Below are 6740 nucleotides of genomic sequence, written 5' to 3'. Positions count from 1 at the left end.
GCTTCCCGGTCACCAAGTCTCTTACGGGACACCCCCTTGACTTGCCACAAAGGCTCGGCCACTAAGGATCACGCCAAGTTCCCCGGTCACCTTGATGTCATCTCCACTAAGGAGCTTCTCACGAAAGAAGGGGGTCTCCACGCCCCCCGCACACGGTCTTCAATGCCGCTCCACACCAAGCCGGAGGGTCGAAGACTTGCCAGCAAGCCACTAAGGCTCCAAGACGTCGGCACACCTTGTAGAACGGTGGTTCACTCTAGAACCTGATCACAAGGTACGCATACCTTGCACTCTCTCTTCTCTAGGCCTATCCTAGCACTAATCACTCTCTCTTCTCTAGGCCTATCCTAGCACTAATCACTCTCCTAAGCCTATACTAAACCTTGGATGGATCACTTAAGCATTTTTGGTGACTTGGATGTGTTATTGATGTGTCTTGCTCTTCAATGGACTCCTGCACACTTCAACTTCATCCAGCAACTCCAAATGGGCGAGTGGAGAGAGTATAAATAGCCCAAGAACTCAAAGAGCCGTTGCTCCAACGGCTAGTTAAAGTAGACCATCAGATATTCCGATGGTATGCTTTTGGGAAGCATCAAAACATCCGGTGCTACTATCCATTGCCTCCCTATACCCAGATTCTGCACTGATCCAGTCACCAACTTAATTCATCAACTTATCCGATGGTCTCTTTGGGACCCATCGGATCATTCGGTGCTGCTCCTCCAAACGCCAAAATGTCTCTCGAACTTCTCTGAAGAAAATGCGTTTGCTCCGACGCCCACTGTCGCATAGCGTCGGAACATCCAGTGCCTTCTTCTCCATCTTCACTGCTTCAACGATTCATCCGATAGGTTACAAATCTGGACCATCGGATCATCTGACGATCCTTGTTGACTTCTCCTCATCGCAGTTGTACCAAATGCTCCAATGCATACTCCAATGCATCACTTGCTAGCTATCGGAGCATCCGATGGTTCTTTTCTGCTTCACACCTTAGCACCGACTGATTCGGTGGCTAGGCCTTAACGTCACCGAATGAGTCGGTGGCCAAAACTCCTCTGTGGCCTGTCAGGTCACTGACGGATTCGATGGGACCCTGAATTGTGTCGGTGCAATGCGTCGGTGGTTGTTTTCTTTGATTTTTTGCTTGTTTTTTGTTGTGATTGCATCCTTAGGACCTATAATACCTTCAAGATTTATTCTCGACATTTTGTTAGTTCTAATGATCATGTTATCACATTAATTACTAAAATCACAAACAAATGGTCTATTTGGGGTCATGTTCGCTACAATATGTGAAATAAAGGTCAAGATATCTGAATCCATAGAAATAAACAAATACGAAATTAAAGCGCCTGAGAAGATGATGAAAATATGAAATCACTGAGGCACCATGGTTCCTTGCATTGTGCAATGATGTACCTACTGTGTCAAGTCATGTAGACACCTATGACTACAATGGAGATCGAGCCATACCTCTTTCTTTGTCCCTCTTTCTTTCATATCACAGCTTTGAGTAGCACAGGCATAGGCAATGATGTACCTGGCCGGCTGGCCCTCTTTCTTTCGGTCACAATAGCACCTCTTTCGCCTTTTTAGTTTCTTTTCTGTTTGTACATATACTGATACACTGTAGTTTTATTAGTACAAAAATATAGGAGGACCTTGTTTACATTATATGATGCCTGATTCTACAATTCAGAGGCTCAGTAGTGCATTATTGGCGGTCGATCATTTGACTGTTTGAGCAGGTTAGATTATTAGAGCTGCACAAAAAACTTGTTTACATTATATGATGCCTGATTCTACAATTCAGAGGCTCAGTAGTGCATTATTGGCGGTCGATCATTTGACTGTTTGAGCAGGTTAGATTATTAGAGCTGCACAAAAAATAATGTTACTTGTACTAAATGTGAGTTTGAAGGAGCAGTGTCGGTCTTAAGTTTTTAATTCATGCACTAATTTGTTTAGGTGTTCATGCACTAATCCTGATGCAACTCTTTTTTTGTTGCCTTCCAGGATTACTATGTTTAAGTCTGAAGTCACGACAAGCCGACAGGGTATTTGGCAGCGGTAAAGGAAATAAATTCAACAGCTTATGTAGTGCACTGATAAACAAGCATTTTCACCATTCAGAAGTCCAGCCAAGATGGAAACGAATGGACTTAAATTTGCAATAAAATTGCACAGTATTCGTCGCTGGAAGACTGTTGGTGGACAAAACTACAGATTTGTAAGATGAGATTCAGTAGCCAAGAGTTACTTCATCAATATGGAAACAACACTCTTTTCTTGGTGACAGGGAGTTCCATGATGAATGCTTTCTGAGCTTTTCATGATTATTGGAGGCAGAATGTTCCAAAGTGATTGGTATGCTTGTCAGTCTGAATACTCTGCTTTTCACTCTTCTGTTGTTGTTGTCCAACATTATCCTTCTCTTCGTCAATTGAATTAGTGTATGGTTTGTAATCTTGATTTGTGCCCACCTTAACTGGCCATGCCCTCTCTTAGCTGCAACAGTCTCTTCTGCATGCTTTGCCCCGACCAAATATGTCCTCGTATCTAGTCATCTAGACAAAACAGAACATCCAAAACTTATATGCCAGGTTACTACAGTTTCATCCGTCTTTTCTCCGTCTTGTGCAGCAGTCCCTGTTTTATAGTCGTATAACATTTCCTTGTCCTGCATCCCTCGCACTCTTGTACACGCTTTCTGAATTTACCCTTGATTCAGATCTCTGTGCTGCATTAACAATTGCTCAGACATTGGAGGAAACCAAGCACCAACATATCTTCGTGGGTGCTTGCCACCATTACAATATTTCCGTACTAGAAAAGACAGCTAGAAATAGAACGAGCCAGCCATGCTAGCTAGCAGATCACCTTCAAGATCATTGCTTTTCCTCCAACACATGTTACGTTTTCTTTGTTTTAAGTAATATTTGCTGCAGAATTTTTTTAGTTCCAAATTTAAATGCTATTTTATTTTGATACATAGATACCTGCTGCTACTTGTCCGTTACAGATAACGATGAATCTTTGAAAATATATTCTAAAAAACAAGGAACAAATAGTTTACATTACATGTTTGGAACATTACATTATTCTAGAAAAAATAACGCTACCTCTTAGTTACTCTTAAAACTTATAAAACCTTTTACAGTCCTCAGGAGGTATCAAAATTAATGGCACTGTCCTTCCCAATTCCACTAACTAGTCCATCAACCCGTGCTCTTACACGGACTAACATTTTTAAAACCTATTACATTCGGAAATTATTTAGAAATTAGAATCCTAGCTAATAATAAAAAATTTTTACCTTACTACTCTCTCATTTATTTAATACTCTATAACACAATACTCATATAGATGTGTACTTATCTTTATCTAGTTGTGATTGATATTTAATTAGTAATTACTCTATACATTTTTTCATCAGCATTCACATTTTCTTCATTTTGTATCGCACTTTCATATATTGTGTTTAGCATAAATATTAATATTTTTCCATCACTTCCTCACATACATGTAAAAAATTGGTCCTCATGTGTATATACCTTAACTTAGTATTTCTATATTAACAACAACATAAATAGAATTATATATTAGTTTACTTTTGGACATTTCTGTATGATGAACATAAAGATAATTAGATCAAGATTTAGATGTTTACTTTAGGTTATTTTTAATAACAACATACGTGGGTAACTTAGATACAAATCTAGAATGGTATTTTAAGTTATATTTTGTAATGATATGCATGGGGAAATTAGATGAAGATTATGAGGTTACTTTAATTACTTTTTATAATGGTAGAGTTGGGTAATTTAGATATAGGTTTAGGGGGTTTATTCTAGACAATTTTTTATAACAACAGTGTTGGATAACATTTTAGAAAACATAATAGACCAATGACTATGATTATTAGATTTTCATGATTGATGTTCGATGTTTCTAATTTTTGTAAGAATTTCTAGGATTTATCTTTATTTTCTAGCATATCTCGTGACAATTAATGTAGAGTCTTCAATTAAAAAAATGAGGCCACATTACTGTCAGAGTTTTAGACCGGCAACCCACCTAGGGGGTACCCTAGGTGGTCTTTTGTGCGGTAAGGATCGTCGAGAATCAAGGAATCAATGGTGATGTAAGGAACACGATTTAGACAGGTTCGGGCCGCTAGATCACGTAATACTCTATGTCATGTGTGTTTGTTTGTATTGATCTTGGATGAACTGGAGTTGTTCTGTTTGAGGGGGATCCCTGCCCGCCTTGATATGCATGGGAGGACAGGGTTACAAGTCCGAGTCCTAGTCGAGTACTATTACAGAGTTCTACTCGGTATGGCCTGAGTAGTTTTCCATACACATACTTGACTAGTCCGAGTGGGATACACCTATCCCCTTGTCTTGATCATATCCGAGTACGTCCCTTAGTGGGCCATCCAGGGTCTACTCGTGGGCCTGGGATGCATGCCCGACAAGCCCCCAAGTACTTTGTAGTCGTGCACCACAATCTCGAGTATTGTGGGCACTATCCGAGTAGTTCATCAAATAGGTAGCAGTATCCGAAGTGCTCGAGTACTGTCGCGTAGCTGGAAGTTATTCTTCTTGTTCCTTTGACTTGCTTCTTATTCCGAGAATTTTTATATGGTAGTGCGATGACAATCGCACTCCATATGGAGTAGCCCCCGAGCCTTAGGTTGAGTCGAAGAGTCAGGCTTAGGGTCAATCCTGCTTTTTGGCTGTTTTACCCTCAGATGTCTGAAAAAGAAAATTCTGACCATCGGGTACGGTACCCGCAGCCCCCGAGCACTTAGGCAATTTTTGTCATTGAAGTGGTCAAAAACCCGTTGAAAACAGTAGCCATTGTGTGTTTAAGGCAATTAATTTGTTTAAAATCCGTCGTTGCATAACTGACGCTTGGAATCCGGAGGTGGCGGAGATATAACTGGAGGGCCCCCTTTCGGTTAGGTTTACGCCCCGCTGTAGCAGATCTGTTTCTCTTCTTTCCCCACCTTTCTGTTCCTGTTTTCCTCCGCCGTGATTCTCTAGCACCACCGATGCCGTTACTGCTCCTCCGAGAGAGGATCGAGGTTGAGTCCATTTGACTGCGAGTGAAGCCGACGGATGCGCACCAAGAAGATGGCGAAGAAACCCGAGAAAGTCCAAGGCAAGGCTCCAGCGGCGGGCAAGGTGAAGTTCAAGAAGGGGAAGGAACTGGTGCTGCCGGCGCCGAAGGTGGGGTCGACGAACCAGACAGCGCCGCCGTCGCCTGGAGCGACGTGGCAGCATTTGGTGATAAAGGAGGAGGCCATGCAGGCGCTAGTCGATGCCAAGCTTCTGTAGATGAAGGAGGTACTCGAGTGGCGCCCTGCTTTTGCAAATGCGTGGCAATTTGAGGAACACCCCAACGAGACGGTGATGCTTGCACACTTTGTGGAGAGGGGGTTGGCAGTGCCCACCTCCGATTTCTTCAGAGGTATCCTCGAGTACTATAAGCTTCAACTTGTTCATTTGAACCCGAAAGGTGGACTGCATATGTCAATTTTTGTACACCTCTGCGAAGTTTACCTGGGAGTTCCTCCAAGCCTTGAGCTTTTTAGGAAATTATTTCACTGTAAACCTCAGCCCAGTGCACTTAGAACGGAAGTCTTTGGAGACGCCGGGTTCCAACTTAGGAACTCGAGCGTGTATATTGAATATAATCTGACTGACTCCCATGGGGAGTGGAAGAAAATATGGTTCTATATTGGGAACCATGATCCTCGCTTGCCGGTGGTTACTGGTCACGCGCCAAAGCACGCAAAGAACTGGGTGAGCGAGCCTGAAGATACCTCGGAGCTTGACCATTTGCTGCACCAGATTACCGAGTTGAAAGCACTCGGTCTGACTGGGATTAACATGGCGGCTAGTTTTCTTAAGAGAAGGGTTCAGCCTCTTCAGAAACGGGATCACTCAGGGGGTGAGTACTCGAGATTCAACGACCCGTCGCGTATGTCCGCTGAGGATCTATCCGACGATGATGTGGAGGCACTGCTGGCCAAGTTCTTCAGGAACTATCAAGGAGTACCAGTTATACCTGCAACTCTTCGGCAGTATGATGCTTGGTATGAGCCAGAAGTGGTATGCTCTCGCACTTGACTTGTACTATGTGAAATTTTGAACTCTTGTTGTGAGTGTCGACTTGTTTTTGTAGTCCCGAGTTCTTGCCGGCTACTTGGCGCAGTCGGAAGAAGAAACTGTTGTTGAGGAGTCAGAGGACGAGCCCTCTCCTCCTGTGAAGAAACGCAGAGTAGTCCGCAAGAGGTCTGCAGCTAAGTCTGCTTCGACTTCTCGTCCTGAGAAGCCTTAGAGTGCCAAGGTATGTAGTCGTGTACTCACTTGTAGTTGATGGATTTGAACTTGTAATCACTTTTTCTTTTTCAAAAGGCTGGCGATGCGGCACTTGGTGGTGATGAGGCTTCTTCTGAAGAAGTAGTTGTGACCGACCCAGGCGTCGGTATTGCGTCTGTTGAGAAGGTGCTAGAGGAGGTGTCGCCAGCGGAAGCTGGAGTAGCCCCCGTGCTGATAGCCCAGACTCTGTTGGCTACCACACTGCCGGTCCCTAACTAGGCAGTCCTGGGTTTGCCTGCTAGAGGAGCAGATGTCAGGAAGGAAATGTCGCCAGTAGTTTCTACTGGTTCTTTGTTGTCCAATGTGATTGCTAGTGGTAAGCTTTCTTTTGCAACTAGTTTT

Source organism: Setaria italica, chromosome VII (assembly GCF_000263155.2).
Source record: "Setaria italica strain Yugu1 chromosome VII, Setaria_italica_v2.0, whole genome shotgun sequence".
Lineage (NCBI taxonomy): Eukaryota > Viridiplantae > Streptophyta > Magnoliopsida > Poales > Poaceae > Setaria > Setaria italica.
This window is presented reverse-complemented; position numbering follows the sequence as displayed.